The 9,537-nt window shown below is 32.1% G+C and overlaps 1 non-coding gene across 1 annotated transcript; it reads right to left on the bottom strand.

Moving 5' to 3' along the window:
- Positions 1-9,220: 9,220 nt before the first annotated feature.
- On the bottom strand, positions 9,221-9,332 carry LOC124886864. The gene has a single exon (XR_007044269.1). It is a non-coding gene; the product is annotated as a small nucleolar RNA R71 (small nucleolar RNA).
- Between the last annotated feature and the right edge of the window lie 205 nt (positions 9,333-9,537).

Below are 9,537 nucleotides of genomic sequence, written 5' to 3'. Positions count from 1 at the left end.
CATCCACCTATTTGAATCAAAAATGCCATTCACATTTAATTTAACTCCAAATTTTTAACAAATTTTAAGGTGAAATATATTTTTTTACATTAAATATCTGATCTTATTTTTATTATTCCACATGTAATTTGACCCAAAACCATTCATAGTTTATCCATTAACCCAAACAAATTTTAAAAAGACCTAACATTTATTCTTCCTCCAGCACATGATCTTAGGTCACTACTCACTACCTGTCATTTTCTCTCCTCACGTTGTATAAAAAATTTGTATTGCCTTGAACATACTTTAATCTAACATCATTTGATGTGATTTAAGCAATTGAACGGAAGAAAAAATTTTATTTTAATAAATAACCGAGAAATGTTACAAGAAGCAAGAAAAGGGAGTTTGAGAAGCAAATTGCAGTAAATAATTAAGGAGTGCTTTTGAAATTGAGTTTCAAATTTGATCTATGTCAGTGTGAAGTTCTTAAAAGGAAAGAGGCAAAGAGCATCGAATAGAAAATCCCATGCCAACTAAGCAAGGCTCCAATTGATCAAAATCCAATATCATTTATCATATTTTCCCCATGCTTTTGGACCTTGTTCCCTTGTGGGCTTTGCGTGCATTATGAATGGAACTGTAAATTGAAAAACTAAGAAGTAATGTGTGATTTGTGAAAAAACTCCAATAACAATAAATGCAAATGAAAGCAAGTCGATATAGAATAAAATTTCATTTTATTCTTTCACAGTAAGGTTTTATACTAGAAGAAGATGAAGAATAGCTAGTGTTGGATCTTTTAAAACTAGTTTGGATTAATGGGTTAAATTGTGAATGAATTTGAGTCTAATTATATGTGGATCAATAAAAATAATGTCATATATTTAATTTAAAATAATTATATTCCGCATCAGAATTTGTTAAAAGGAGGGGGTACTTTTGGACTTAAATTTAATGTTAAAAGACATTTTTTGATTCAAATAGGTGAATGAAGGGACATTTTTGAAACAATAGGTGAAAGGAGGGAAATTTTGAGCCTTTTCTTAGACATTAAGGGCATTTTTGACCCTTTTCTAAATATTTTTCACACATAATAAAACTCAATACATTAATTGAATTGGAGTTTTAATTTAAAAGGATTTTGAGTTGTTGAGAATTCATGCATCCCATAAATGAAACTTTGAAAGAATTTTGTGTTTGCACTTTGATAATCAACTAAATAATCAACCAACGAATTGAATTTATCAAATCAATATCACTGACCATGGATTGGCTAATCTTTGTAATATGCTGAAGAATAGGGAGAAAAGGGGAGAAACCAAACGAAAAATCATGAGATTTTTTTTTAAAAGGTAAGAAGGATAATAAATGAAGATATAATAGAGATCATATTTTACTTCTTCCATAATTATCAACATAATTAAAATATTTTATCAATAAAATAAATATGAAGAGTCGTGTATATTAAAAAACTAAAAAAAAATGTATATCAATGTAGAAAATATCTTTACCAAATTTTATTCTTTAAGAACATATTTTATAATTTAATTGATAAAGTTAAAAAAATAAAAATAAAAATAATTATTGAAATCAACAATTATTCCTACCATAATTATCAAAAGAGTTAATGAGTAGAGATAGATATTAAAGAATAAAAATTAGGAGATAATTTGACTAATAATACTACAAAAATATTTTTTTTAATTAAAAAATTATTTTTTAAAAAAATTACTATAACTGACAATTATTTCTTTAATTCAAAAACTATGAAAAAGTGTTGCTATAACTTGCAATAAACAATCTACTAAGTATTATATGCAAGATAATTTTCACAAAATAAAAAACAAGTTCTTAATTGTGAAAATAAAAGTCACCAAACATTATAACAAAGAATTAAATATACTATGGTGTGTTATGTAAAGAGGAAGAATATTTTTCAATAAATATTATCCATGAAAAAGTTCTTAAATTACTTTTTTTTAAGGGGTGGGGGGTGAGGAAGGAGGAGGGTGTATCTGGGGTGAGAAAAAATATTTAATTTTTTAAGAGGGGGGGGGAGGGGAAGGAGTGGGGTTGCGGGTGTCAAGTGGGTAGGAGGGTGGGATGGGTAAGAGGTTGTGATAAGAAAAGAATTTCTAAATAAGTTTTATGCAAAAATTTTGTTCTCACTTGTTTTCTCCTCTTTCATTAAGGAAATCATATTTCTTATTAAATGGGTTGAAATGGGGAATTACTTAAGCTCACTTGAATATCTTTTTAAAATGAATTTAGGTTTAATGAGTTGAGATTAAAACCCATCAATTATATGAAATTTATAATTACATTAATCCTTGTGGTAAACTTAAAAGATCAAAATTGAAAGGTACATGTTTAAAGGATAATTTCGAACCTATACTTGAATCTTAGGGACATTTGGTACTTAGACTAAATCATATTAAAATTATAATTCTAGAATTATAATTTGAGGACTAATTTATATCATATGTTAGATGGTAAAGGTATAAAATAATTTATTACCATATTTGATTGATGATATAAATTAGTTTCAAAAGAAATTTATATCGTCAACTAAACATGATATAAATTTAATAACAAACTCATCCAAGAGATATCCCATCTTATATCGCGTATCAAATGAGTGGGGATCATTCTTGCCATTTTCTCTCCTTATGAATGAATAAACCTTAATGAAGAAAATAATTATGGACCTTATTGATGGAGTGCATGAATTAAGGACCAATAAAATATAGTATTAAAATCAAAAGGGCATGTAACAAGTTAACAAGTACCATTAATATGGATATAGAAAACTGGATGAGAAATTTAAAAAAAGGCTTTAGCCTTCAATAGAATCCTAAACTTATCTCGAATTTTTACTTGAACCCCTCAACTCAAACTTGTACCTATTAGGCTCCTATCCTACTTGAAATTCGATCCATCCAGGCCTTTTTTGCCTACATGGTATGTCGCGTGTTATTTACTCACTATGAGCGCGTGAACCCTAAAAATCATTCGATGTGGCAAAAAAGTTAATGTTTTTTAATGTTAAATTTCTCTCCCCTCACTCCCAAATTATAAAAAAAACACTTATTTCTCACATATCTCTCATTCTTTAACCTTCCTCTAATCTCTCATAATTTCTCTCATTCAATTCTCACATTTGTCTAATAATTTCTCTCATCTTTCTCTTAAGTTGATTTTTTTCTCATTTTATTCAAGAATATCGCAAAATTCAATTAATCATGAGTTACCCGATTTGTGTTACTGTTCTGAATTTTTTCCTTTGAGAAATTCAAGGTCTTCATCAAATTTAGGTTGTAGATTTTTTGGATGTAAATTTTCAAAGGTTTGTAACATTTCTAAAGATTTAAATTTTATTTTTTTGGTGAATTTTTGGTAATGTTATTGTTTTTGTATTTTAGAAAATTGGTGTATGTGGCTACTTTAGTCGGATTGATCTAAAACCTTCAATATTCGAGCATCAATATTCTAGGGTAGAATCAAGCTTAGTGAATAGGTGCAAAGATGATGAAAATTTGTGTGATCGACTGAAGGAAAAGATCAAAGAGGCTGAACAAGAGAGAGACACTTTGTGTGAGAAATTTAAAGATAGTGAAGAGAAGTTGATTGCATTGATGTAAAACTCAAAAAAGTTAAACTTGAAAGGGAATGTGCAAAGTTCAAATTTAATAGACTTGTTCTTCTTCTTCTCTTTGATCTTACCGTAAAGTAGTTCATTAGTTTAGTGTAAGGTAGTAGTTAATCTTGGGTATTGAAAAGACAATTGGATATTGAGTAGTTTATCGTTGTTAGTATGTAATAAAGTTGTTTGGGCAGTCTATTTTGTATCATTTTGACATGTTTACTGTGAATGAATTAACATATTTTGTATGACAATCACATTATCAATTAATTTGTGTCCAGTTGTGCAACAAAGTATTGCCACCCAACTAAGCATAACCACATATTTGTAGCTTCTAAAAGTATTGCTAAAAAATGAACTAAAACATAAGTATTTGTAAGTACTAAAACACTTAAGAAGCATATCATATGAAAACTACTCAAAGTTAAGCTAAAAAGTGCATCACATCACTAAATAAGGTGTTCAACATAAAGTGCATAAAATAGCTCAACATTGAGAATAATAGTACTACTGCAGCATACCACAAAGTCATTAACTGTTGCCTAAGAAAAATTTGTTCAAAAACTAATAACACAATTTGTTCAAAATGAGAGTATAACTTTTATTAGAATATCATGCATATAGATCATTTCGAAATTAACAAGTCTTAGAAGATCACACTGATGATAAAACTTGGTTGCATCCACTTTGTTTCTCTTATTTGCTTTTATTTATTACAATTGTGTACTAATGACTGCATTTTTACTAGTTCACTTTAGGCCACGAGGTTTAAAACCAATATCTATATTGGTTGGTGAAGAACTCTTTTAAATTGTACCTCTATAAAGAACCCTCTCACTTGTGTATCAGGGTGCAAAATCAGACAAAATTGCAAGACAATGATCATTGAAAACTTGAATGAAAACATAGTTATAGGTAAAGAATGAGATAGAGATAAATACATTGTACACTTAGGTTCCAGTTGCTGGATCAGACTAATCATCAAAATAAGTTGTAGATCTTTTGTATCCAGTAGCAATAACAAATGAGATAGCATTGTATGGCCTCTTGTTTGTTGGCAAAGGTGGAACTTGACAAAAAGAAGCATTTTTTTCCACTTTCAAATGGGTCCCTCTTGCATAGAGCTATTTTTCTTCCCAATCCTCTACCATTCCCTACTTGACCTTTTCCAGTTCCTCCTTCACCTCCCCTATCAACACCATATTGACCTCTGCTAGTTCCTCCTTCACCTCTACCAAAACCATATTGACATTTACTAGAACCACATTGACTTTTACCGGCCCCACCTTTACCTTTACCAGCACCACCTTAACCTCTACCGACCCCACTTAATACCTTTATTTGAGGTACTCTTGGCACAATAGATGTGTTGGCACAAATAGATCCTGATTGGCTAAATTATGTAGTTGCATATGTATGGAACGTGAAACTTGACTGTAAATAATACCCCATCCTAGACTATAATTCCATGATGCTGGAAAGAAAAATAAATACAACATAATATTCTCAACAGTTTTCACTAATAATAATAATAATGATAATATAAAGATAGAACATATATCAATTACTTTTGCTGCCTGACTTTCAGTGTAGGTATCTCTTGGCATTGCACTAGTGTCACCACAAATAGAACTTGATTATGGCTGTTGTGGTGAATTTCGTGAGGGTGTAGGTTGAATGCTAGGTTGAGTACTATAGCTTCTCCCTATCCCATTATAGCAGACAAATAGAAATATGAAAAGTTAAACAATATGTTAACTTTACAACAATTGGTAACTATTATGAAATTGATTTAGGTATTACTCTTTTTGGACGCATAATATTGTTATGGTAGACTTGATTACATCTTGAATAGGTCATGTTAATATCTTTTTTTGATACTTTGGCCTACGTTTTTGCTCATCCTTGCTCTTCGTTCTATTCTTATTAGGTCTTCCTGGTATATTTCTTGGTTTTAGAGGCTCAATTTATGGGTTTTTTGTTCCAGACCATATTCTTATATTGGTAATTGGTTGAATGAAATGGTTATAAGACTTAAGAAAGGTTTCTTTCCTATACCAGTACTCTACATGCCGATCATGATCTTCATTCAAGTAATTAATAATAAGCATAAATAACATAAGGACAAGGAATACCTCTTAACATCCATAACATACCGTCACAATACTTCTTATCCAAGTGAATTACAAATCTATACCCCCCATACCCAATTTCCAAACCATTAATTCTATTCCATAGTACTCTACACCTATTTGAATATTCCTTGTTATCTTCCAAAATAGTTCTTCCCATAGGTGCAATGTCTAAAATCAATGCTTCAACAAATCTGATCATATCGACATGTCTATTTATTATTTTATGCCTGATATTCTCTAACATGGTGATTATGGACTTATGTTTAGCTCCTAAGATCTAAGAATTGAAAGTTTCTGATGAGTTCCAATCCTACCACTAATTCGTACAAATTATACACACACTACTATGTTTTGTGATACGCCCAAATTACACCTCTCTTACAAAAGAGTAAGCGGTCACTGTCAAATATAGAACCCAACCAGGTTGGATGTCGAATCCCACAGGGAATACTGTGTTACTAAGTATTGTAGTTGTTACTGGACTGTTCATCAAAGGTTCTTGAATGGGGGGTTTTGGTTTATATTTGAAATGATGGTTACAATATAACAATGAAGCAATATGTGTATTAATATTTGATCATAGAGAATGACAAGTTAGGGTTATGTCCACCTTGTAGCTTTTACTTCTCTATTAACTATGAGTAATAAGGATTTATACATGCATGCACTTATAGAGAGATGTATTCTAATACTAAATCCAAGTGTTTCTCAACCATCAATGATTTATTCACCTTAGTTCTCTCGAATCCAAAGTGTACAACCAATCATACAAACTCTCCAAGTAGTTAATCCTGCTAAGTCATTAACGTGTAAAATAGAGATTGGAAACCCTATTTTCTTGTCACTACTCTCTTTTCCAAATAGTAACTTTTCTATCGAACAAGTTATTGCTATAATGGCACATTCCCTATGTTTGCAACTATGAGAATTCAATCATAACGAAGAGAGTAATGATATAAGTGAATTAACACATCATAAATTCAAAAACCCATAGCAATAGAGAGTATACTACAAGGTTTCCATAACCCTAACAAATAAACTTAGCTACTCATGAATAAAATGGAAATCACAATAGAAATATTCATCATACCAAAACTTAGAACGATCTTGGTAGAGAAGATGAATAGCGAAAATAAGAGAGAAAAATGTTTCTCTCTCTTTCTTCTTAAGCTAAGCCACTTTCTCTTGTTTTCCAAAATAATACAATCATCCCTAAAAACTCATCCATAAGGCTTTTAATAACATCCTTCTCTAATAAATTGCTACTGCATCCTTAACTATTTAAAAATATTGAGTTTGCCCGGAAAAAAGTTCCCATATATCATAGTTAGTCCAAAAGCTGCTTTCCTTTTATGTGAAGTTTCCTTTGCTATACACAGGTTCCCAAAGTGTCATAATCTTCCTCATTAGTACCTGAAAAGCATGCTAATCACATAGGTCAGCTCACTTAACTAAAAATAGATGAAGTGCAAGAATTATGTATTTTATCCTTAAAACTTAGCTAAAACATGAGTAAGTTATGGTGTTTAGATGTATAAATACGCCCAACATCATTTTGCATTAGAAAATGAGGCATTATCTAGATTTAAGTGAACTAACACCCACATTTTGCAGATATGACATGAAGAAGGTGAGAATATGTGGAATGGAGCTAAAAAGAGAGCAAATAGAAGCAAACGAAGTGCAGCTAGAAACCTGAAGCAGTCAACCTCAGTTATCAAGATCGCGGTTGCCATCGGTCTAAGTGGTCAGCAAAGTGCGGTCGCAGAACCTAACCATGATCGCGTAGCCATGATCTCGGGCAAAATCATGTGATCTCGGATTAGTGGGAATTGGCCCAAGGTCAGAATGATAAAATGTTATGGATGAATCCCAAATCATATATAAGAAAAACCCTTTCTTCTTTGGGTGTTGCTTATCTCATATCATTGTTTTGAATTCTAAGATTGAAACCCTAATTGGAAAAGTGTGTAATCAACCTTGGAGGCTCAAATTTCTTAGTTTCTTGTTGGAGAATGAATGCTTTGGTTGACCCACATGGTATATCTCTTTTTACCTTCTTTATGAGTAGCTAAGTAATTTAGTCTTAAGATTATGTTGAACTAGAGTGTGATTGTGTGTGGGTATTGTTGTGTTTGCATGTATTTTAGTTGTTGAGTATGGATTTCACCATTCTTTGAGCTTATATATTGGAATTTAATGGGTGAAAACTCCAAATATCCAAATGGTTTTGATGGGTGAAAGCTCCAAGATCTAGAAACCCTTTGACATACTCGAAAGAGGGATTTAGGTAAATATTAGGTAACCCATAACATCCTTAAAAGAGGGTTATCGGGGGACAAAGCAATGGTAAGCAACTAAGCCTATGGTTTACTACCATTTGAAATCTTAGAAATAAGTGTTTAGGGAGTGTAAATCGTGTCAAGAGCATCACCCTAGAAATAGGGATGCTTGGTTGAGGTTTTGGGTAGCTATATGAACTCCATACTTGTTAGGTGCTTGAAAGGGCTAATGGGTGATATCGTTGGGGTTTTGTTGAAATATTGACCCCATTGATCTTCGACATAGCCTATCCATTAATTAATGACTAAATCCCAGGATAAACAAATATTGTCCCATATGCTTCACCTCTAAGGAGACATAATCCCAAGATTTCTCCAAATTTTGAATTCAAACCAAAGATTGCATTTACCTCGCAATTGTTAAAGTTTGTGTGAAGAATTTTCAAACAAATCAAATCCCTTCATTTACCTATACATGTTGTTTCCATTAGCATTCTGGGTAACCTTATAGTAACTTGAGTACCTATAGGTTGGAAGTCTAGCATTCACTTCTTGAGATTCGACCCTAATTTACATTGGGTTATTTAACAATGACCGCCTCACCCTAAAATCATTGGAGTGAGTAGAGCGTTATCAAAATAGAATCATTGTCGAGGAGTGAAATATAGATTTTAGTTGTGTGGTGTTATTCTTACTTGGGAATATCCAGAGTGGGGTAATTTACTTTATTTGTTATTTTTGAAAATTTTATGGGTGATCAAAGTGTGAATGGAGCGATGAGCGATAATGCAAGTAATTTTTCCCCTTTGATATCCCACAAGATAATGAGGGAAAATTAAATAAAGTGGGGCAAACAAGCACTATCCGCATCCCGCCAACCAACGGAAATAATATGTTTAATATGACTAGAGTTATGCTTCACATGTTGCAAATGAAAGGATTACATGGGGGTCAAGCATATGAGGACCCAAATGTTTATTTGAAAAACTTTGTGGAAGTTTGTGAGGCATTTAACAAAGCATATATTACACAACAATCCATCCGTCTTCGAATCTTCCTATTTTTACTAATGGGCGAGGCAGTTTTATGGCTCCTCTCACTTCCACCTGGCTCAATCACATCTTGGGAGGAGCTCACCACAGTGTTCCTTGATAGATACTTCACACTATAAAAGATGCTTCAAAAGAGGGATGAGATTGTAAACTTCCAGCAATTGAATAGAGAACCATTGTTTGAAGCGTGGGAGAGGTTTAATGGAAAGCTATCCCAATGCCCAAATCATGAGGTCCCGGATAAGTTGCTCCTTGAAATTTTTTATAGAGTTTTTGACTCATTGAACAAAATGGTTGTGGATAATGCGGTAGGTGGCTCTATTGTAAAATTGCATCATCTTGCAGCTTTTTGTTTGGTAAGTGAAGTATCCAAACAAACTCGGGGGTGGCACACCCATGATGCTGATGCTCCTAAGACCCCTTCTACTACCTCTATGGTG

Source organism: Capsicum annuum, chromosome 8 (assembly GCF_002878395.1).
Source record: "Capsicum annuum cultivar UCD-10X-F1 chromosome 8, UCD10Xv1.1, whole genome shotgun sequence".
NCBI lineage: Eukaryota > Viridiplantae > Streptophyta > Magnoliopsida > Solanales > Solanaceae > Capsicum > Capsicum annuum.
Note: the sequence above shows the minus strand (reverse complement) of the source record. Positions and strands in the feature narration are given on the sequence as shown.